General features: G+C 41.5%; 1 protein-coding gene across 16 annotated transcripts in view; it reads right to left on the bottom strand.

The window, feature by feature from the left end:
* Positions 1–5262: 5262 nt before the first annotated feature.
* COG6 (component of oligomeric golgi complex 6) overlaps positions 5263–24094 on the bottom strand; it is a 288003-nt gene continuing 269171 nt past the window's right edge. For 3 of the 16 annotated variants that reach the window (XR_012327603.1, XR_012327600.1, XR_012327617.1), the window contains 5 exons: positions 18306–18384; positions 14579–14817; positions 11444–14393; positions 10572–10845; positions 5263–5534 (listed from right to left, as the gene is read on the bottom strand). The gene's annotated coding sequence lies outside the window, so the exon portion shown is untranslated. Of the gene's footprint in view, positions 5535–8721; positions 8984–9623; positions 9975–10571; positions 10846–11443; positions 14394–14578; positions 16955–18305; positions 18385–24094 lie in introns of those variants that run through there. The other 13 variants (XR_012327602.1, XR_012327601.1, XR_012327608.1 and 10 more) reach the window with 12 other exon arrangements.

The raw sequence follows: 24094 nt of genomic DNA, 5'->3' as shown, positions 1-24094 counted from the left end.
CATTCACGTTTAAGGTAATTATCAATATGTATGTTCCTATGACCATTTTCTTAATTGTTTTGGGTTTGTTTTTGTAGGTCCTTTTCTTCTCTTGTGTCTCCCGTCTTAGTATTTGTTTTCTGTTTGTCCTGTTTATTTATTTATTTTTTTGACCTGCGCTTGCCCTTTTTTGGATTAATCCAAAGTTTTTATTAGTATATTTTTGCCTATCATCATGATTAATGTTATTTTTCTTTGGGTCAGGACATCATAAACTGTGGAATTAAGGATTGTTTCCAGGAAATTGACAAGGATGAAATTCTTGATCTGGGTAGCATGCTATCATTCTTTTATTTATTGAGCACCTAGTTGTTTTTTTTTTTTTTTTGCGGTACGCGGGCCTCTCACTGTTGTGGCCTCTCCCGTTGCGGAGCACAGGCTCCAGACGCGCAGGCTCAGCGGCCATGGCTCACGGGCCCAGCTGCTCCACGGCATGTGGGATCTTCCCGGACCAGGGCACGAACCCGTGTCCCCTGCATCGGCAGGCGGACTCTCAACCACTGCGCCGCCAGGGAAGCCCCTTATACCACATTCTGTTCAAGGCTCTGGGAATTGAACAGGGAATAAAAACAGATACATGCTCTGCTTTCATGCAGTTTATCATCTAAAGGAAAAGGAGTATGAACTCTGAGCTTAGACAGTCCTGGGTTCAGAAACTAGTGTCACTAACTAGTTGTGAAACCTTAGACAATTGCCTACACACAGTGTATTCAAATGTAAACACTGGAATGATATTTTCTTTGGAGGGTTATTTTGAAGACCAGAGATAATGTATAGAAAGCTCCAGCACAGCTGGGGCACGTGGATAGTAATACCTGGTGCTATAATTAATTATTATTATTATATTCACTGAACTCTAACCACCTGAATGCTTTGCCACGCACTAGTATTATTAAATGTATGCCAGAAGGAGACCATTTTCCTCTCACTCTCCCTCTGCCTGCACATTAAAACTGTTATATGTGTCTTAAATATTTGTATTTTTCTGCACTCTAATACTCAATTTTGTGAACATAATTTAATTCATGGTCTATGAGTTTGCAATAATAATGGGATTTGGAATAATAATAACCATATTATTATTGCAGCATGGTGACATTTGCCATTTTCCTTGTGAAGACAGGCTTTTAAAGTTAGTGTCATATTACTTCTGGTGATTATTATTAACTACTAAGTTTAACGTTCCTGTGAAAAGGATATGTTGGGAAAAGCAGGCTCCCGACTTTAAAATAGTCCTATCTCCAAAAAGATCTGCCTGGAATCGCATAATTAATTAGCATAAAATCACTTTTCAAATTCTCTGGCTCCTGACTACAGTTTTTCACATTGGAACAACTAGAAGTTCAAACTCTTTATAATTATCATCATGTCAAAGTGTTTAGTGGGACTTCTACATATTTGTCAGTTATGTGATTTCACCTAGACACCATGGACGGAATCCTTCATGCTGTTCAACAATATGTGCTTTGGACTATACCTCCCAGGAAAGTGCAATTTAATGGGAAAAAATTTTGACTGATTATATTGCCAGGGGAGATTATTAGCAGTGGTTCTGGAACTTTACTTTGCATAAGAATCACCTGGGAGGGAGCAGGCACTGAGTGAGGGCATGTTTGGGGGCAAGGATTGGGAATTGTTAATAAGCACAGAATCCTGGGCTCCACTCCCTGAGACTCCAGTTGGCAGATTGGCCATGAATAATCTCTTAATCTAAAGCTGGACCCTCAGGGGGGTTCTTTCACTTCCTGTGCCAGTGCCCAGGAATCAAAGCTGCAGATGTGATTTCTGCTCAATTGTTATCCTTCAAATCTCTTCTCATCGTTTCTCCTGGGGTTATTCCACGGCAGCAAGGCTTGCAACTTAACCTTGACCGCACTTAACCTTTTCATAAATCATTATTTATAAAGAAATTAAATGAGCCAGACTTCTTGGACTAAAAATGAGGTCGTACAAACTGACAATTTTAACTATAATTTAGAGGAAAAATGTGAAGTTAGAAACATCGAATCAACGATTGGCGAAATTAGAGTTCAAATCGATTCAATTACACAGGTATTTGTCGGTGACCTACCGAGGTTCTGCCAACCCACTAGGCCTGGAGGAGAGAAGTGCATAGCTGTCAAGGAGCTCAGCTTCCATTAGATAAGATAAACACAGTCACAAAAATAATAATATAATAATTTACGCATTAAGGCATGGAGAAAGATATCATGTGAACAATGAAGAAACATTTAATTTCATCTGGATGCCCAGGGGAGAAGTGACTTTTAAGTGGACTTTGAAAAATAGGTAGAAATTCACCGAGCAGAGAGGGGAGAAGGGGTATCTCAGCAGAGGGAAAAGCAGGAGCTAGGATGTGGTGGAGGCAGTTGGGTATTTCAGCATGGCTGGAGGAGCAAAAATAGAGCAAGTAAGCTGAGCCGGTTATGAAGGGCCTTGCGTGTTTGCTAAGGAGTTGGGGTATTTCTCTGTAGGGAGCAGGGAACATTAGAGGCTCTTAATAGAAGAATGACACGATCAGATCTGTGTTTTAGAAATACAACTCCTGCTGTGACATAAAACTAAAATGGGCCAGGATCTCTCTTGACCCTGGACCCCTGCCTTTTTCCCACCCTTGGCCCTGGGTTTATGCCATGTCCTAAAGCATCCGGCAGAGTACTGTGATCTACTTAATGCCTCCTTATCTCCAGGTCTCAGCTTTAGATATTAGTTCTTCCAGAAGATCTTTCCAGACAATACCCCCCACCCCACCCCCCCCACCAATGGGTCAAGTGCACTTAACACGTGCTCCCCAGATGCCCCGTGATTACCCCATCAGGGCCCTTGCCAGACAGTATCAAAATGCCCTGTCGTTCTCAACAGACTGAAGACTTCTTCAGGTCAGGGACCAGATCTTGTTCATTTTTGTATACGTGGTGTCTGCCGCTTCCCTTGTCTGGCTCATAGTGGACACTCTGTGTCTTCTTTGAGTTGATTCATTTAAAAATGAGTCAGACTCTGGTCTCTAATCCTGTTCTGCTATTCACCACCCACCACTGTGCAACTTGGAGGGAAATTGACCTTTTCTGTGCTTGTTGTTTTTTTCTTTTTCAAATGGAGTTAATAATAGTACCTAATTCATGTGGTGGTTGTTAGCAGTCAATGGAATAGCACGAGGAATGGATTTCTTTCCATGTCTGGCACTTACTAAATGCTCAAGAAATGCTTGCAGGACACACATGGGGAGAGGCCGGACTGGCTGGTGGAAAAGAGGCTGGTTTTCAGATCCACTGACACACAGTATCTAAGGATCAGGTCTGGGAATCTGTTTTATTATTTTTAATACCTCTTCCTTTATTTTTTTCTTTCAAAAGTTATTCCTGCTTACTTTCTAATACCTAAATGATACAGACATAATTAAAATATAAAAATAAAAATTCTATACCTCTTAACTCTATAATTCAATTCTACCTGGAGATAAAAAAGTTTTTACAGTGTATATATACTTTCCAGGTATAGATATAGATGATATAGATGTAGGTGTGGATTAATGGATGAATAGATGGACAGACAAGTGAGAAAGCAAATTTAGTAAAATGCTGGTAAATTGTTGGTGGTAGAGTCTAGGTGATGGACATACAAGTGTTCTATAAAGTTCTTTTAACTTTGTTATTCAGCTGAAACTTTTCATGATAAAATATTGAAAAAATAACATGGCATCCATAGGTAGAGACTTCTATAATATATATTAAGTAGGAAAACCAGGTTACAGAATATCATGTATGTTGTGACACTAGTTTGTTAAATAGATTTTTATATTTCTAAATTATAATATAATATTATCGACATAATAATGACATAAATGTAGACATAGATAAGGTTGCAGATATTGATCTATGTTTATGTCTGTATATTACCCATATCTATATCCCTATGAATATCTATATCTGGGGCACAAGATACAGCTTCTACATATGGATTTAGAAAAGCTAAGAATAAAAAAATGAAAAAATACATATTTATATTCATACAAATGTTAACCAAAAGAAAATTGGTGTAGTTATAGCAAAAGAGTAGAGTTTGAGGGAAAAAAGCATTACTAGAAAAAGAAAAACATTTCATGAAGATAAAATAGTCAATTCATCAAGAATATAATAATTCTAGATTTATATGTTTCTAGTAATATAGCCCCAATAGATATAAGGAAAAATCAACAGAATTAAAAGGAATAATAGACAAAGCCACAATAAGAAATGGAGATTTTAACAAAAAGTCAATAAAACACAGTAGATCTGTGCGTCATGATTAGCAAACTTGACCCAATCTCTGAAGAAAATATTGATCAAAATAGACAATATGCTACGCTGTAAATCTCTCTTGAAAAACTTCAAACAATTGAAATCATCCAGAGACTTCATGTTCTTTGACTACACTGAAATTATGGTAGAAATAGATGAAAGAAAGAAATGAGATAAATGGGACTAGAAAATGGAAATTAGAAAATATTTGGAACTTAATGATAATGAGAATACTGTATATCAAACCTTGTAGTATGCTGCTGAAGCCACTGTTAGAGAGACATTTATACTTTTAAGTGCATGGATTAGAAAAGAAAGGCTGAAAATGCAATGACCTAAGTATCCAGCCCAGAAAGCTAGATCTGTTAAAGCCAAATAAAGTAGAAGGAAGGAAATAATAAAGATAAGAGCAAAAATCAGTGAATTGGAAGGCAAATATACACTATACATTAGATTCAACAAAGCTAATATCTTAAAAATAAATTTCAAAAAGTCCAAGAAGATGTATAAATCTCTAGCAAGACTGATCAAGCAGAACTAAGAGAGGGCGTAAGTTATTCTTATCAGGAAGTAAATAAGGGAGTTTTGCTATGATCTGACAGACATTAAAAAGATAATGAGGTTATAGAAACATCTTTATGCCAACAAAGTTGAAAATGTATGTGAAATAGATGAACTCCTAGAAAGACACAACTTGCCCAAATTGATAGAAACAGAAATTTTAAAAACTCTGAGGAGTCTACTATCTATTTAAGAAATTGAATCTTAATAAATACAGTCATGATGATGGTGATGATATTTGGAGAGCCTCTTAGACCCTAACTTCCATTTTTAATGTTGTGGGAGTTTTCTTAGCCTAATGGCTGGATCCTCTCATTTATTCCTCCTGACAGGAGAAGGGATAACCTGACAGAGGAGTTGAGGGAAGAAACAAGACATGCTCAACTCGGTTTTTCCTTCTCTTTATTCAGATCTCACTTCCTGCTGAGAGGAAGCCTTGTGATCTGCTCTCTTCTCTGCAGGAAATAACCTGCAGTCCAGCAATTGTCCAGTGATGTCCATAGGTGGGAGGGTAAATTGTCTTCTGGGAAAAAAAGTACTAGCAAGGCTGCAGATCTGAAGACATTTCCTCTGACTGACTGTATTAATAATAAAAGTAATACTTAGAGCTTCATCGACTTATTCCTGTGTGTCTCTCTCTCAATTTTTTTTTCCAACCTGGGAAAAGAAGTAAGCAGTATTACTTATTGATCTTTTAAATTTCTGACAAATAAGTGGCTCAACTCCCTCATCTGTAAAATGAGGTAATAATAGTATTAAATGAGTTAATACCTATCAAGTGATTAGAACCTTGCCTGACAAATAATAAGCACTTAATAAATGTTAGTTGCTACTTTCTTTAGAAAAATTAAATCCTTACTTGGTGCCAGAACTGGGTTAAATGCTTTACATTGCATTATGTTGCATGATATGTAGAAGAAATCTTTGAGGTAGGCTCTATGATTAATTACTCTTATGTTACAAATGAGGAAGCCAAAATTTGGGAAAGTTAAGTGACTTTGTCCAAGGTCATACGCCTCATAAGGTCTGACTTAACAGTACACAACTCGTTCTTGCAAATACAAGCCATTGGTGATAAGTGGGCCAAACAAAAGAGAACAAAGGATTCACATGCATTTGTCACTATTCCTGGAGAGGAAATTTAGGGTGGAGGTCCTACCGATGGTCAACCAGTAGCATCAAGCCCCGAGAAAACGACAGTGTTTGTATGATGTTTAAAAAGGACCCACTTGAATAGGAGTAATATTCAAAACAACATTACATATTCATGGAACTCCAAGCATGTCCAAGAGTCTTCATGAACCATGTAAATATCACACTATTAAAAGTGAAGAGTCGGGTCTTTTCAAATATCACTAACTTTGGACCTCCAGCTCCAGTTCTCTTTGGAGTTTTGCTTCCCTCATGAGAAGGTCTAATGGAACCCTATCCCTGATCAGATTCCGTGAGATCAGTCCACGCTTACACATGGTTCCAAAATCACTTTCCCTTTTCTCTTCCCTCCCACTAAGCTGGGCCAGCCCATGCCTTCTTTCTTGTGATAAGCGATCAAGCTTATCACACAAGCTTTTCCTAATCATTCCTGAAAAGAAAAAGGCAAGATCTTTTTGGAAAGGATGTATGACGCCTGAAGCGGGTCTCGGATCCACGTACAGGCCCTTTAGCAGATGTGGAGCCTGCTGATACGCACGCAGGTGTTTGGAAATGTTTACAGCCTGAATCTGGGCCAGGAATTAGCGAAAAAGATGTGCTTCTTACACTTTTGTGGGAGAGTGTATGGGATGGGGAATTTTCAAGACTACACTTATTTCTGGAGACAAAATTTTATAATGCTGAAAAGGGGGCTGTGTATTAAATTTTAAAGTGCTGTTCAAATAAAGTCAAGTTATCCAAATATTTGGAGTTAAGGAATTAACAGACATTCAGAGCATGTGAACAAAACTGGAAACACCTTCAAGTTTTTTTAAATGTATCACATTTGTATGAAGTTTTTTTTTATTGAATAAATTTGACATATGATATGTAAGTTTAGGGTGCACATTGTGTTACTTTGATATATTTACATATTGTAATATGATTGCCAAAATAGTGAGAGTTATCACATTACATAATTATAAGACAATATTATTGTCTCTATTCTTTATGCTGTGCATTAGATCTCTAGGGCTTATTTACTACTTGTTACAAATTATTACCCTTAAACGCCATAATCCTTATCCCTCCCACACCATCCCCCGGTAACCACCATTTTACTCTCTGTTTTTTACCTATTTAACTTTTTATTTTATTTTGTTTTGTTTTTATTTTTTTGGCACGCCACGCAGCTTGCGGGATCTTAGTTCCCCAATCACGGATTGAACCCGGACCCTCAGCAGTGAAAGCACGGAGTCCTAACCACTGAACTGCCAGGGAATTCCCCATATTTAACTTTTTCGATTCCACATAGAATCTTTGTCTGACTTAGCAGTTGTCTAATTCTTGTCTTTGTCTGACTTAGAAGTTTTCTTTTAAATGACTGCTTTGCTATGTCTTTGGGCAAGTTCAAATCTATTCTCAGAGACCTCAGTTTCCCTATCTGCAATTAGGACTCCATACAGCACATTGATATGTAAAGGGGATTTTTATATAATGCCTATATTTCACTTTGGCTTTCTTGAATATGGCCGCTCTAAAACCACAAACAGCCGAGCCAGATTTTCCTTATGTCTGAGCTCCCCGCAGAGTAAGTAAAACACTTTACTTTTTTTTTTTTTTTTTTTTGTGGTACGCGGGCCTCTCACTGTTGTGACCTCTCCTGTTGCGGAGCACAGGCTCCGGACGCGCAGGCTCAGCGACCATGGATAGCTCATGGGCCCAGCCGCTCCACGGCATGTGGGATCTTCCTGGACCGGGGCGCGAACCCGTGTCCCCTGCATCGGCAGGCGGACTCCCAACCACTGTGCCACCAGGGAAGCCCCTAAAACACTTTTCAAAAGTACCATTAGCTCGGCTGGACTGCTACTCCCTCGTATTATATGGAACCCAGGTGGTTTTTAAATGTTAACACTTCTTCCAAACTGCCTCCCTGGGTCCCACTCCCTGGGCACTTGGAAGGTAAGATCTCATTATTTTAACATTTTCTATAGTTTCTCTACAGGGCATATTCAGTTGGGCCACCCCAGAGTTTCCATTTTATAAGAATGCCCCTTCCGAACAAGAAAGAATATTTATGAAGCTTCTCTTCTGACAGCTCCGAAATTAAAGTGATAAAAAAATTGTTTAAATTGCTAATCAGAAATTAATGTTCCCTTTCCAATAAGAAAGAATGTTTTCATGAAGCTTATTCTGACACTTCTAATATTAAAACACTTTTAAGCCTGCCCTTCCAAAATTAAGGGAAAATAGTTAAAGTCTCTGTGGGCATCTGGGGATGACATTTCTATGTGAGGTCTTAGAAGAACATACTCTCCTGGTCCTTCCATTGGCTTTGCTGTTTCATTTTCCTTGTTTTCTTCCTTATGTAGAAACGGTACCTGAAGTTCAGGGCTTGTGCCTTTTTCCTGTTTCTCCACAAACTCTCTTTTAGATTTATACATTCATACAGGGATTTTTATAGAGTGAGAGTCTATGAAAATCATAGCAATTTGCAGTCCCGAATTACCCCCCAGAACATTAAGCAAAAGCCTGTGTGCTCCACTGGCGAAAACTGTCAGCCCAGGGGAAAAGAAAAGGAAAACTTACACAGGAGGTATGGAAGAAGAAAAAAGAAGACAAATAAAAGGCGTAAAATTTAAAAGTGGGTGAAAGCATGAGAGGTATATTCCCGTTTCCAGAGAAACCATCAGTCACCTAGAATTCTGCTTACTTGGGAATCACTCGCCAGAGATGCGAGGAAGACTCTCCATCAAAATCCAGAAGAGGAGCATTCATGGCAAAACTGAGAAAAGAGCTCCCCTGGTGGCGCAGTGGTTGAGAGTCCGCCTGCCGAGGCAGGGGACGCGGGTTCGTGCCCCGGTCCGGGAAGATCCCACATGCCGCGGAGCGGCTGGGCCCGTGAGCCATGGTCGCTGAGCCTGCGCATCCGGAGCCTGTGCTCCGCAACGGGAGAGGCCACAGCAGTGAGAGGCCTGCGTACCGCAAAAAAAAAAACCTGAGAAAAACATTATTTTGCTTGAGCTTATAAAAGCAATAAATAGAAATTCTATAAAGGCCCCTTTCAACTACATGTATATAAATTATATTCCATATTGCTGATCCACAATTAAATCAAATTTATTTTCAGAATGGCAACCGGGACAGAACTGTTACACTTGCGTACGCCTGCTGGGGACAGCGGTTGGTAGGACCAGTGAGCGGGAGTGATAAACAGTAAGTAATAATTATGTGGGGAGGTAAAGAATGTCTACCTTTTAAGGTCCTATTTGTAACTATTAAATCCCAGAGTTGAGACAGAGAAAACAATTTGTCAAATTACACGTTCAATAACAAAAAATATGGTGTCTGAACAACCTTGCGTAAAGAAAATCTGTGTGTCAAGGGGTTTGGATGGATGATGAAACATCTTAAATTTTACTCTTGAGGATTTACCATGTCCCCAGGACCACAGTCCAAATTAGAGCTTTGAATTGTTCCGAAATGTACACTTGACTCCTTCAGTAAATTATACATGAAGATCCGGTTTAAGCATTTGCTATATTTATAGTGCCTTAAATTGGTATTGAATCCCAGAGTGTTTGGACCTCAAAATAAAGAAAATATGACTGTTGATTTCAAAAATAGCATTCCTTTTAATTAAAATGTGTACATGCATTACCGAAAATTTAGTAGATGCATATAAGCTGAAAGAAGAAATCACGCGTAATTCTAGCATTTAGAAATCAAGACCATTGTACCATCTCATTATATATTCTTTCCTCCGCCATTTAAAATGGCCGCGTGGTATAACATTGCATGGATATACCACAGTTGATTTAACCAGCTCCTCATTGTTAGAAATTTAGGGTTGTTTTCCATGTTTCGCCAAAAGTCATCAAGTGGCAATGAAAACCTCTGTAACATAAATCTTTGTACAGATCCTTTTGCTCTTCTGCAAGTAACTTCGGGCAGGAACAGAACTTCCTCAAAGAGAAAAATGTAAAGCATGGAGGTAGCAAAGAAGCACCGCTTTCTAAGAGGTCTGCTCTGACTTCCGCAGGCCGTCTGGGCTAGAGTCGTCCTCCTGCTATGCCCGTGGGCTGGGGAAGCAGCCTTCTCATTCAAGGGCTGTCTGCTCTGCACAGCTTTGTGGTTAGACGTCAGTAAGCCTCCCAGCAAGGGTCTGGGAATACCTCCTCTCCCAGTTCTAGGAGGAGGGATTGCTCTGGGGAAAATAACTGTGACTAAGCTGGGATCTGTCGGAGGGACAGGGCTGGGGGGACGGGGACGGGGTGGAAAGAGTTATTTTGGTATCTCTCCTACAAATACATCCTGTTGATTTGAGAAACACCGTCACACTCCTGTCCGGACTCCCCCTGGGGTGCCTGCTGCACTCAGGGGGGTGCAGAGGTTAGTAACAGGCTGTTTCCTTGATTTGGCCCTAAGCAGGGAGAGGGCCGGCTCTGACTCCCCTACTGCAAAATCTCCAGTGAGCCCTTAGCACCCACGAGGCATCATTAGCCTGGTGTATCAGCGACCTCGCCCTTTCCCTCTCCGCTCCAGCCTCACCAGACCACTCACCAAAGCGACGTCTGTACCCTCAGCTCCCTCAGCGTGAACATCCATCCTCACCTCCAAAGTCTCCGTCTTTCGTTATAACGCAGGATAACCATCATTTCCTCTGTGGAAGCTTCTCCAGGATCCCAGGCAGAGTTCGTGTCTCCTCACTCTTATTCCAAGAGCCATCGTGACGTTGGGCTGGTGGTCTGTGACCTGCCTCACCCAGCAGGCTGTGACTCTTCCTGTTGAGGATTGTGGCTCTGGGAGTCTGTCTTCTTGGTGCCCAGAACAGAGCCTGACATGCAAAAAAGCACAGATTTTCCATTTTTTATTTATTTTCCAACGAACGAATTTAAATGTTTGAAACCATTAACTCAGGAAGTTGCACGTGAATATTTTTAAACAGCATTAATGAGCCGATATCCACCCTTACAATGAACTCATTCATGCAACCCATCCAACATGGCTATTAAAATGGGGGGGTGAATAGATCGCAAAGGAGTGGAAGCCATTTTCAAATATTGAACTATAGTTGAAATTGAAATATAACTAATATGTTCGTTTCAGGTGTATTACATAGTGATTTGACATTGGCATACATTATGAAATGATCACTATGGTAAGTCTAGTAACCATCTGTCCTCATACAAAGTTGTCACAATAATTATTAACCATATGCTGTGTACTTCATCCCTGTGACTTTTCATTATATAACTAGAGGTTATACCTCTTAATCTTCTACACCTATTCCCCCACCTCCACTCCCCTCCCTTCTGGCAACCATTTATTCTCTGTGTCTATGAGTCTGTTCTCATTGTGTTTTGTTTGTTTGTTTTTTAGATTCCTCATACAAGTGAGATCATGCTGTATTTGTCTTCTTCTGTCTGACTTACTTCACTTAGCGTAATACTCTCTAGATCCATCCATGTTGTTGCAAATGGCAAGGTTTCATTCCTTTTTTATGGCTGAGTAATATTCCATTGTACATCTTCTTTATCCATTCATCTGGACACTTAAGTTGATGGACACTTAGCTTGCTTCTATATCTTGCCTATTACGTTTCTGGATCTTGGAAAAGTGGCCTATGTAGGAGACGGAGGCCTAGCATACTCCCCTTTGGATACCAGAACTCTACGCCCTAGGGGTGCCCCTACGTGGGCTGAGTGGGCCCTTCTGTTGTGGGGCAACCAACTACTCTGAGTGTCCTGGTGGGTGGGTTTGGCCCCCAGCCCAGCTGGCTGCCAGACCCTGCCTCATGAAGTGAGGACTAATCAGCTACTGAGCAAGGCTGGGTGCCTGCATGAGCGGCTGCAGGGCTGGTGGTATCACAAAACAATTTTTGAAAAAATCTGTTGTTTTTCATTATATCTTGTTTTTACTTTTTATTTTCATTTATTTATTTATTTATTGGCTGTGTTGGGTCTTTGTTGCTGCGCGCAGGCTTTCTCTAGTTGTGGCGAGCGGGGGCTGCTCTTCATTGTGGTGCCCGGGCTTCTCATGGCGGTGGCTTCTCTTGTTGTGGAGCACGGGCTCTAGGCGCACGGGCTTCAGTAGTCGTGGCTCGCGGGCTCTAGAGTGCAGGCTCAGTAGTTGTGGCGCACGGGCTTAGTTACTCCACGGTCTGGGGTGGGATCTTCCCAGACCAGGGCTCGAACCCGTGTCCGCTGCATCAGCAGGTGGATTCTTAGCCACTGCGCCACCAGGGAAGACCCTATACCTTGTTTTTAAAGGGAACATAAAAGAAATAAAACCACAGAAAGTTTGTAGCATCGTGCTATACTGTTTTAGAATTATGTTTCTCTCATTTTCCTCAATCCACTCAAGGATTCACAGGGAACAGCAGGGAATCTCAGAATTTATGTTAAATCAAGAACTGGGTCCCAACACATCTTCTTAGAAGGCTTCTCAGTAGAACCTTCTCAGTAGAACCTCAGTGCCTTAAAAACAGCCAGGAGGGCAACAGAAAAATGGAAGTTCTTATCAACTGGTTATAAATCAGTTATAGAAACATAAAATAATTGTTTTAAAAGTAAATATAAACTAATATATTGGCCTTTAATTTTTTCCCATTTAGCTTTGGGAAGAGTTACCAAAATTCAAGGTGTGTGAAAGGCCAGAAAAGTTTGTTGTGTTGTGGTCATTTTAAAGAAATAATGTTACAGTTTTAAAACTACCCTCCAAACATTTGAGCTTTATTTTAATGGTTAGAATTTGGTATAGGGAGAGTTTATCTTGGATGCCAACCTAAGAAGTGAGATCAATTTAATACTACAAGCTCTTGGTGGTATGAGGTGAGTTTACCTGCAAAGCGTGTCATGGCACAGAATCAAAGAACAGAGTCACAAGGAGCCCCCAAACAAAGCAAGGTTTTCCTACCCAGTTGGGGGTAGCTGCATCTCCCTGTGAGTGTAAATAATCTGGGGACGAGGAGTGTATGCACCGTGTATGAAGGACAGTGAGGTCCCTGGACAGAGGCAATGAGGGGGACACCACTTCTGAAGAGTTTTCCAAGGGAATGACATCCTGAAGGATTATATAAAAGGAGAAACAACCTGTGCTTTCCCTACAGCATTTTCATGCTTATATTCACATTTTATTTAAATGCAGAAGTTGTTAGCATTTTGAAACTATCTTCCACTTGAGAGTCATTTAAATAATTACCTAGATAATATAATATCCAGGAGCATGCGTAAGAGGCACCCAAGATGCTTTGCTTCTGGGGAGGAGCCTAGGAAATTGGAGGTTAATGTAACAGAGGGGCATATGCTAAAAAAAAAAAAAAAAGTTCTTGAAAAGAATAGAGGCATCTCATATAAAATATAAAACCAGCTCTAGAGGAAATAAATTCTGAAACTGTTAACAGTCTGTGATTCTGTGTAATGGGGATGGTGGGAGACAAACTTCTTATTTGGGGCTCTACTGTCTGGATCTTTTGCAAATTACTATTATGTGCACACCTTGCTTTTAATAAAGGAAGAAAAACTTAAAATAACTATAATGGATATATCCTTTAAAAGTAAATGTCTTTGGGGCTTCCCTGGTGGCGCAGTGGTTAAGAATCCGCCTGCCAGTGCAGGAGACACGGGTTTGAACCCTGGTCCGGGAAGATCCCACATGCCGTGGAACAACTAAGCCCGTGCACCACAACTACTGAAGCCCGCGCGCCTAGAGCCTGTGCTCCGCAAAATCTAAACATCAATGGGAAATAGAGAAGACCATGTGAGCTTAAAACAGAACCTTCTGTCTTCCCCCCATAAATCACCTTATTTATTCTCAAATAATGTAATATAAAAATAGTTCAGAATAATAATACCAAATAATAGTACTATTAAAGCAACATCTCATAAAAATCACTGGTGTTTGAATTCTATTTCATGAGAATGTAATTTTCCTCTTCATTCTGTAGCCCAGGTGAAATGAGATTGAATCTTAACAAAGCATTTGTCTTTTGTTCTTTGTTTATTAAAAGGGGACCAAGAAGGCCTTTTAAGTGAAATGTAATTCAATAGAATTAGTTTGAAAATAAATAGAACACATGTGGTTAACTTTGCTTTTGAAATTAACCTATCAGGCACAGATCTCTGTAATTAAAGAATCCTAATTCACAATTCTCTGAATCACTGCATTTGGCAGGCAAATGCCAGTAATTTTCATTTCACAACACAGTGCCTCAGACAGTAATAAGCCAGAAGGAAAAACATGCAGGTTTAATCAGGTAACAAAGCATGTCAAATACTTATCCTGAAACGAGCGAGTCTGGCACATGAAGTGTGAGCCTCCGAGAAGTCCCTTAGGGAATGTTATATGCTCTGATCTGTACCTTTTCACAGCTTCTGCTGAAACCTTTAAGAGGGAAGGAAAAGTCTCAACCAGAACAGGCATCGATATTCAAAACAAATCACTCTCAGTGGGGCTTCTGGGAGCCAAAGATACAAACACAGGCACGCACACACACACACACGCACACACACACACACACAAGATAGTTGATCTTATCATTGCTTTTAAATTCTCTGCACACCATGCACCTGCTTACTACTTGCACTCGGTGGGGGGACCACTTCCACTGCCCCTCATTTATTCCAGGTCTTCTGAGAAGCAGCCCATTCGCCTCACAGGACATTAGCTTCTGACATCAGAATGGGTCCCATCGTTACGTGGTAATTTAGGTATCATGGTGCCTAGGAGAAGGGCGGTAGCCATCTGCCACTGTCACCTCAGGGTTGAAGAATGGACAGAACCTCCGAACACATCTAAGAAGTATTTCCTTCAGGGTACACGGCCCATGTGGGAGGAGAAAACAAGAGTGGTACAATATAAGTTGAGTGTCTTTCCAGCTAAGAAGCACTTCTTAGCCTTCTTTGTCAGCAAATGATAAGGGGGTCTGTTTCCAGGTGGATCCTTGAATCGTACTGTTATAGCAGGTAGTGATCATTAGAGGACCTGCGTTCTACTGATACGAACGTTCCATGTGATTTAATGCTTCTCTGAGTTTTGGCATCTCCAGTGTTACTTATAGCTGGAGAGGAACGTTTATACTATGATTAGTCACCGACAAGCTATGGAGCAGAAAGGAGCTTAAGCTGGTTTTTAGGAGCCAGGAGGGGAAGTCTGGATGCTAAAATAAAAGGAAGATAAGGAATTCTAGCTTTGCTTTCTGAAGGAGTTTCAAGCAGCTCTGTTGCTGAAAGCCCTACCATACATCTCTGCTTTAATAATTATATTTTCTGAGTGTTCCCCTGGTCTACGATCTCTTTTATTCATTGAGTGCCAACTGTCTCCTTGGTGTAGAACAGAACTCTACTCCTCCACCTCTTGGAGCAGAAAATGCAAGAAGGATTGTGATGGGAGGAAGCAGAAGAGCCACACCATTAAAATGATGTTTAAAAAGATAAAAAGGGGCTTCCCTGGTGGCGCAGTGGTTGAGAGTCCGCCTGCCGATGCAGGGGACACGGGTTCGTGCCCCGGTCCGGGAAGATCCCACATGCCGCGGAGTGGCTGGGCCCGTGAGCCATGGCCGCTGAGCCTGCGCGTCCGGATCCTGTGCTCCGCAACGGGGGAGGCCACAGCAGTGAGAGACCCGCGTATCGCCAAAAAAAAAAGAAAAAAAAAAGATTAAAAGATCTGTCAATTTCAGGGTCAATTTCAAAATATGTATTTCAAAACAATGATGGGATTAGAAAAAAATATCAAGTTGACTTCTGGCATATAATGAGAGCTTAGTAATGGTTATTGACCAAAAGGTCCTCAGCTCCTTAGAAGAAGGCAATGGCTCACTTTATTTTCATTCAATTCTTTAGAAGTAAAGAATACGTGAATATGGTCGTATTTTACTATCATACTGGCAAACTCTATGACTGAAAATAAACAAAGGGAAGAGGAAGCAATGGGGCTTGAATGGGTAGCGGTGTCCTTGAGGTGTGACGGCAAAATTAGGATCCGGAAGGGAAATCCAGGGGTCCGAATCTGTGGCCTGAACCAGACTGCCGAGATGTCTGGTGCGATAAACTATCCCTCAGGAAAGATCAGAGCACAGGTCAGAGCCTATAGCAGGCCGTTCCTTGGGTGGCTAGGCATGGTCACACACAGCAAAGGGAAAGAAACCCTTAAACAGAGCCAGTGGAAGTGCTGGCTACCATGTTTGGGAAGCGAAAGGGCTTGCAGAACATTTGGGGGTTTTTTCATCTCCTCTTGGGCTCTCCTTGCAAAATAAACAAATAAGCCTCCTAGTGTCATGAGACCTAACGATGGAAGCTGTGACCCTGCATTCTGACCAACGATCTAACCAGATCAACACAAAATGCCTGAGGTCAGAAAAGTCACACCTATGGCCAAAACATCTAGATCTCCAAGAGGTGACAGGGTCCTCCTGAGAACAGTGCATCCTTCTGAGGACGGTGATAGCCACACTCTGAGTGGATTGTCTTATTCACTGTCTAACTAAACACCAGGTAACTGCTTGGCAGAGATATTATAGAGGAATTTCAACGGCAGTTAACCGGGTAGAACAGAAATGCTTTAAAGTCCTTTCCTAGGCTGAGATTCTATTGTCTGACTGTCTATGTTCTCATTTTACTTTCTCACATCCTACTTCCATTAACTAATGCTGGGGTCCAGGAGGTATAAATGGATGATGTTCAAGTCAGACACGGAGGGAAGAATCTTCCATCCCCTCCCCTCCCCAGTCTATCCCCCTTTTTCCGGTAGAAAAAAGTTCAAGGTAAGGGTCCCGGACAATGTCACTTGCTAGTGCTTTGCTTCTGGTGAGCTGTGCTCCAATGAAGCGTAATGCAGAGCTAAGCAGACCATCTTCCCTGAAGCTCTTCTCTAGATACAGGATATGATCCAACTGCCACGTTTTGTCTTGCTGTACAGGCTACCAGGCTCTTTCCTAGTCCAGAGACCTTGGAGCAGAGGACAAAAATGGGGTCATCTTAATCATGTGATTGTGGGAAGCACAGTGCCTGCTTTGCCCCCTAAGAGTGAAGAGACAATACAGCCCAGGATGCAGACTGTTCCCAGTATGAAGCTCCCTAAATGGTGTACGTTTTTTCTCTTAGAAAGATTTTGAGAAAGAAAAACAATCCTCGATATGGTCCATAAAACAGCATTTTAAAACTTGCAAGTGAAGACTAACTTTTTTCCTCTGACCCTGGCCACAGCCAGAACGCTCCACCAAAATAAACCTGGGACTGGTAGTTGCCAAGGAGGAGGAGGCTGGGGGGAGGGGTGAAGTGGGAGGTTGGGGTTAGCAGGTGTAAGCCTTTACGTATATAATGGGTAAACAACAAGGACCTACTGCATAGCACAGAAAACTATATTCAATATCCTATGATAAACCATAATGGAAAAGAATAGATATTAAGAAGTGTATATATATATATATATATATATATATATATATATATATATGTATAACTGAATCACTTTGCTGTATAGCAGTAATTAACACGACATTGTAAATCAACTATACTTCAATTAAAAAATAAAAATAAATAAACCTCAGGTTACCAGGCATGGATGCATGGGCATGGAAAGAAATAACAGAAAGAAATGGGCATCTGGTAAAAAAACAGTAATAAGAGCAAGGTGGAAAAAATTGATGAATTGCACTGAAACGGAATGTTCCATTCAGAGAAAAAAAAAAAGTTGTGGATTTTTTTTTTTAGATCCTCTATTTTGGACTTTCAAAAATGGTGAGGGCAACACATTCTAAAATACTTGGACTCAGCTCAAGCAGACTGCATTATTTCATCTTGACAGAGATCTCCTCCAGAAAAGATTCCCTGAATTACTCTGGACAGGAATTAAATTCCTTTTATTGGATCTCAATTTATATATATTTGAGAGAAAACTCAAGTTGACCAAGAATGTGTTTTTGTTTGGATGGTATTGCTTCTGTATGATGCATTGCTAGCAATGGGGATTTAACATTTGCCTTTTACCTATCGATGGCTTATTGGAGAAAAACATTGACATCAGATAAAAAGGAATGTTACAAATTAAGTTAGTTTTTTCCTTTTCTGTTTTTGTTTTGGCCCATTAGACTTGAGACTTCATTATATATAGATATAGATATAGATATACATTTTTTTGCATTATGTAACATGGTTCTGTAATGGTAAATTTACTTATTTATGTAATAATTCTTTATTATATATCTCATATGTACCAATTGCTAAGTATTTTAAGCCTAAGGGAGGGATGTCCCTTTATTTCAAGGACTCCATGGTCTGTTGAAGGAGATGTACTTACAAGCAGTGATTGACAATGCAGAGTGATCACCGACTCAGTAAAAGGAAGTTTAACAGTCGGAGACAAGTGTGTCTGTTCTCTGTGGGGAATAGAGACATCAGAGACTGCCATAAAAATGTTACTTTTCTATAAAAAAAAATCACTGTGATGAAAATTATAAAAGAAATGATCCAAAAGTACATATTAAAATTAATTATGAAGTTACACTCTTACATGAATTTTTCTATGGGTACGGCTATAGATAAATTTTAACAATAGATAACATATTTACTCATTGGCTACTACTGGGTTTAATTTATTTTCTTCCTTCTTGAAAAAATAGAAGAAAAAAGGGAAAATATCCATGCTTATACAAAGTCACTTCAGTTCAAAATAACACTCGTCAGGTCACAGAATGAGCAGACGTGGTGTGGTCTGCACACATCACTGGCATTTATGTCCCCTTTGACCATCTTACACACTCAGTTTTCCAGAGAGCTGTCTCTGATTTCAGACACTGGGTTTTTCTTATCTTTAAAGTTTCATGGATCCTCCAAGATGTATGCATTTTTGGCCAAATGTTTTTGCATCAAACAAGGAGCCCTATTCCTGTTGCACCGTTGATAATAGCTCAGCCTCACGTGGCTGCAAAAGTCAGCAAGGACGTTGGCGGCACAGAGCAAGCAAACACCCCACACACGCCAGCCCGCAGAATCTAAATGCCTGGAAGTCGATGGGATGTCTCATTCTTGTTCCATAACGGAGTCTTGGTGACATTTCTAGAGGAGGCACAGTTCCTGGCACTTTTTCTCACAAGAGTGCCCTCTGCTTGCACCCTTGTGTGACCCACAAGGCAGGAGTCAGCAGAAGAACAGACCGGGAGGCCGGGGAGGTGAACTACCCTCTCTGTGGCTGCGCTGTAGACTGGGTATGCCCAGATATCAGGACATTCTCAGTCAGAGTCTGGCCTCTCGGGATTTAAAAAAAGGGTGCAAACGAACTTATCTACAAAACAGAAGTAGAGTCACAGATGTAGAAAACAAACATATGATTACCAGGGTTAAGGCAGGGGGGAGGGATAAATTGGAAGATTGGGACTGACATACACACACCACTATATATAAAATGGAGAACTAGTAAGGACCTACTGCATAGCGCAGGGAACTCTACTCAATACTCTGTGATGACCTATATGGGAAAAGAATCTAAAAAAGAGTGGATATATGTATATTTATAACTGATTCACTTTGCTGGACACCTGAAACTAACACAACATTGTAAATCAACTCTACCCCAATAAAAATAAAAAAAAAAAAACGCAAGGTGAATCCCCTCGGTTTACCCATAAATTCCACTGAAAAGGAGTTGAAACACACTCTTATTTTCCTGCTAACCCCACTTCTTCTGTGGGGAAATATGAGTCGCTGTCTGCCTCTGTAGAAAGACAGAGTTCATAGATATCAGTTGAGAAGCCTTATCTCTCTTGGGAAGTTGCAGGATCAAACATCCTTTTGATAGTAATCTCTTGTTGTGATGAAGTTACTCGGCGGAAAGGGGCCTTTATCGTTGGGGTGGTTTGTAGCTTAATGGTTGAGGTTTGTGACGCCTAAGTGTGTGCATTTTAGAGGAAGACTTTCATGACACATTCACCCCCCTTTAGAAAAGACCGTCACTGTGGAGGGGGCAATGGGGAGGGGCCACAGGAGTTGAAATTACGACCCCTACTCCAAAGAGTTTCTACGATAAGGAGAAGAGCCGCTCATCTTTACACCTGGAAGGAAACCTGGAGGTGATATAGTCTAATGCCCCTTAAAAAAATAAGAAATGGTAATTATGTGACGTGATCGAGGTGTTAGCTCACACTCGGTGATAATCATAGTGCGATATAACACTTTCAACTTACACAATGTTATACGTTAACTATATCTTAATAAAGCTAGGAAGAAAAGTGAAAAATAAATAAAGACAAGGAAATTGAGACTCAGAGAAGCCAATAATTTGCTCGAGGACACACAGCTGGGGTTAAAAGCAGTATTTCAACTTTTCATCTAATGATCTGTTTCAAACAGTGTACTGGCCCTTTTTCTATGAAGGAGAGAGAGAGAGAGACTCTTTGATGATGTGCTGAACCAGGGACCAGAAAGGAAAGCTCTCCACCTACAGGTCTGGGACTACTTATGAGTATATGCTGTGCTTTGCTTCCCACCGTAACCAACCTCCTGTTGAGCAAATCTTGATGGTTGAATAGGGTTTCACTTTCAACCTCAGGCTGACAGAAATGGTCATGATGCACTCTGGTTCCCTGTGAACAGAAATGACTTGGCTGCTCACACCTCCAGGGCCCACTGGACAGTGGTGGTGGACGGCGTCTGGTCTCAGCCCCAAATTCTTCTGGCTCATTTGATGCCCTTGACAGTATATTTGGAATGGGCCAACTGTGCTGTGAACGACATGCATACTTCACCCGTGACGTGGGGCGGCCGCTGCTGGTGAATGGAGCCAGGGTCCACCTGTGTATGGACAGGAGTCAAAACCCAGCACATGCTTTGAGATGGGTCATTTTTCAATGTGCTAAGAAAAATAAAAACTCTGCTAATGGTTCAGTTCTGGGCTCTGCTTTCAAGTTCTGCTCAGTTTCACGTTAATGTTGAATAAATGGACTTAACCCTAACAAACAAGGATGCCAAGGAACAAGCAGGAAGCTGATGTGTGTTGTTTTGTTTAGTGAAGGGATTTTGTGTGTGTGTGTGTGTGGTACACGGGCCTCTCACTTCTGTGGCCTCTCCCGCTGCGGAGCACAGGCTCCAGACGTGCAGGCTCAGCGGCCACGGCTCCCAACCAGCTGAGCCAGGTTCTAGGTTCCCTTTCCAGATTTCTGAGGGTCGGCTTCCTAGAGGGCACCTCCTCTCGTCCACCCTTGGTTCCACTCACTCTGGCCAGGAGCTCAGCAACACGTCAAGTGAGCCAGCTGCTGGGGCCCAGGGCTGCTGGTGGGAGAGGCAGTTCTCAGAGGAGTGTGGTCTGGGCAAGGCAACCACCCTAAAAGCGGCCCCCAACAGTTGTCATTCTTGGAAGGAGCTCAGATGGACCCAGAGACATTGTAGAACTCTCTCAACGTCTTCTTAAATGTAGCGGGGCAAGCAAAACTGTCTCACAGATAGGAAACTGGGGACCAAGGCGTCAGTAAGTTGTCTAAGTCACTTTGAAACCTGAGTTGCTGGCTCCTGACTCAGGCGTGCGCTGTGAGGGCTGGCTGGCTGGGGATGCTCTTTGACAGAGGAATAGTGAAGTTGGTCCAGACAGTCGGCAGTGAAACCAGGCAGAAAGTCAAGTAGACCCGTGGCGTATGCCGTATCGTTTCATCCACAAAATAAATAAAACGTCTCTCCCCCGGAGTGCGGTCTGGCTCACCAGGGAGCGTCTTGGTCCCTTGAGAAAGTGGTTGCCCCAGATCGAATGGTGGTAGCTCGGCTCAGTCTGGTTGAGCCTGGCATTTTGTCATCAATATAAAAGACTTATTAAATATCATGCTGAAATAGTCTTCCATCATTCTGAAAGTATGCACTTTGCGCATCTGAAAAATACAACCAACTTGCCAGTTTCTAAGTTGAAATGTGTGTGTGCTGCCTAGAATAACATTGACTCAGTGTTCCTTTTCACATCAAGCTTCGGTCATGTTTCCCCCTTCAGTTTTCCTCTTCTGTGTCACACACGCAGGTACATGCACACACGCAGATGTGCACATGCTTTTTCTCTCTGTGTGTCACAAATGACAAGGAATTAATGAATACAGAGTATTTTGAACTAAACAAGCTCTGGAGATTAACCTCGTTCAGACGAGTCCGTCTCTGCACACTAGGTGATGCCTCGTTCCTCCGCAGAATTTGGGGACAGATTTTCTACATCATAGTTTGTTGCAGAAAGTGTTCGGCGGCACATTCAAGTTAGATTTCAGCCAGAAAAGGTACCATGCACTTTTCTAAGAAAAGAAATATTCGGTTCTAATAGAATTAGTGCCCTGATCCCTATTTAAGATACCGTTTATGAAAGACCTTTGAATGGACTGTAGGAGATCCTGAGGCCAGAACCTGGGTCCTATTCTTCATTATTTTCTGATTCAAAACACCTGTGGAGTGATGAATCTTTATGAGAGTTATTGTCTCCCAAGTACCTGTGACAAAAATAAAAACACAGAAAAAAACCCAGGACCTTCGGATGCAGAGACATCACCTTCGCCAGAACCTTCTCTAACAGGAGATCTATTCACACCTGCTATTTCTTTTTCTGCCCCAGTTCCTCACCGGACCCAACCCTCCGCCCCGTTCCCCCCCTACCCCATGCCAACGGAAAGGCAAATGTGTTTCTTTCTGGCCTGCCTACCTGGCATACAAATAATAGGTGAAATAGCAGTTGCTATAATTAAGATTTCTGAACCCTTCTCCACAGGGCAGTCACAGCACTGGGGCCACGACAGATACGATGACATTTCACCCCCATTCAGCTCTGGGGCGCAGGTTTCATTCCCAGGCCAGACAGGAGATCTGCCCAACTCTAAGCCTCATGTTTTCAACCATTAAACTGAATTTTTCATTCACAGCAATATTTTTAATACTAGTCGTTTAGAGTAAAGTAATCCTTGCTCTATTCCAAGGATGGTAATGGGAACTTTATAAGGAGAGTTCCCAATCTTCAGCTCCAGCTTTGCACTCCATCCCGGCCCCAGACCCAAAGAACGCCTGACCCACCTGGGCTCAGATAAACTGTCTGGAATAGACTGTGAGAGAGAATCCCAGCCTCAGATGCACAAATAACCATAGGCTTAGGATTTGCACTGCTTTTCCCTCCTGGTGAGTTATTTTTTTGTTTACATTTTTCCATCTCCAGGCAGAGACAGGTGTGCCTTCCTAAAGAGAGAAAAGGAATCCCAGAAAATGTGACTTACAAAGAGAATGACTTTGAAATGAATATTAATACTCTTTAGATTCATGGGAGAAAGATAGGAGATCAGTACCATAGGATCACAGAGGGTGAAAATGATTTTCAACCTCATTTTGTCCAATGATGAGAAGCAAAATATCTTAACTCACCAGCTCTGCTCTGTTCCATGAGGCTGGATAGAGTCAAAACACATTAGAAAACGCAGAGCAGCTTGATAACCAGCCTTTAAAGAAAAGCTAGGTTTTGATAAAATTATAGTAAAATGCACATTTGTATGATTTAATACTCAAAATATTAGTAACACCCCTTTTCAAGAGTAAAGCTTAATAATTATCAAATGAACTTATTAAAAGAGACTGTGCAATATAAAAGCACCCTATAGTGGTGTGCTTTATTTAACTTTGGTTCCACAAATACTTACTGAATACCTACTATGCGTCAGGCACAGAGCAAGGAGCTGTGACTTCAGAAATGAAGGCATAGTTCTTTCCTGTTAAGAATCTACAATCTAGGGGATAACCACCAGCTTTAAAATGTAACAGTGGTGGAGACAGCCTTTTAAAAATGTTTAGTTATTTTGCTAGTTTATCAGAAATTCTAAACCAACTCATTTACATGGAAGGTCTCTCTCTCTCTCTCTCTCTCTCTCTCTCTCTCACACACACACACACACACACACACACACACGCGCGCACACACACAATACCTTTCCAATGCATATCAATGTGACTGTCAAAACTGTGTCGGGGGCTTCCCTGGTGGTGCAGTGGTTAAGAATCCGCCTGCCATTGCAGGGGACACGGGTTGGAGCCCTGGTCTGGGGAGATCTCACACTCCGCGGAGCAACTAAGCCCGTGAGCCACAACTACTGA

The sequence above is a fragment of the Tursiops truncatus genome, chromosome 18, assembly GCF_011762595.2.
Source record: "Tursiops truncatus isolate mTurTru1 chromosome 18, mTurTru1.mat.Y, whole genome shotgun sequence".
NCBI classification, from domain to species: domain Eukaryota; kingdom Metazoa; phylum Chordata; class Mammalia; order Artiodactyla; family Delphinidae; genus Tursiops; species Tursiops truncatus.
Note: the sequence above shows the minus strand (reverse complement) of the source record. Positions and strands in the feature narration are given on the sequence as shown.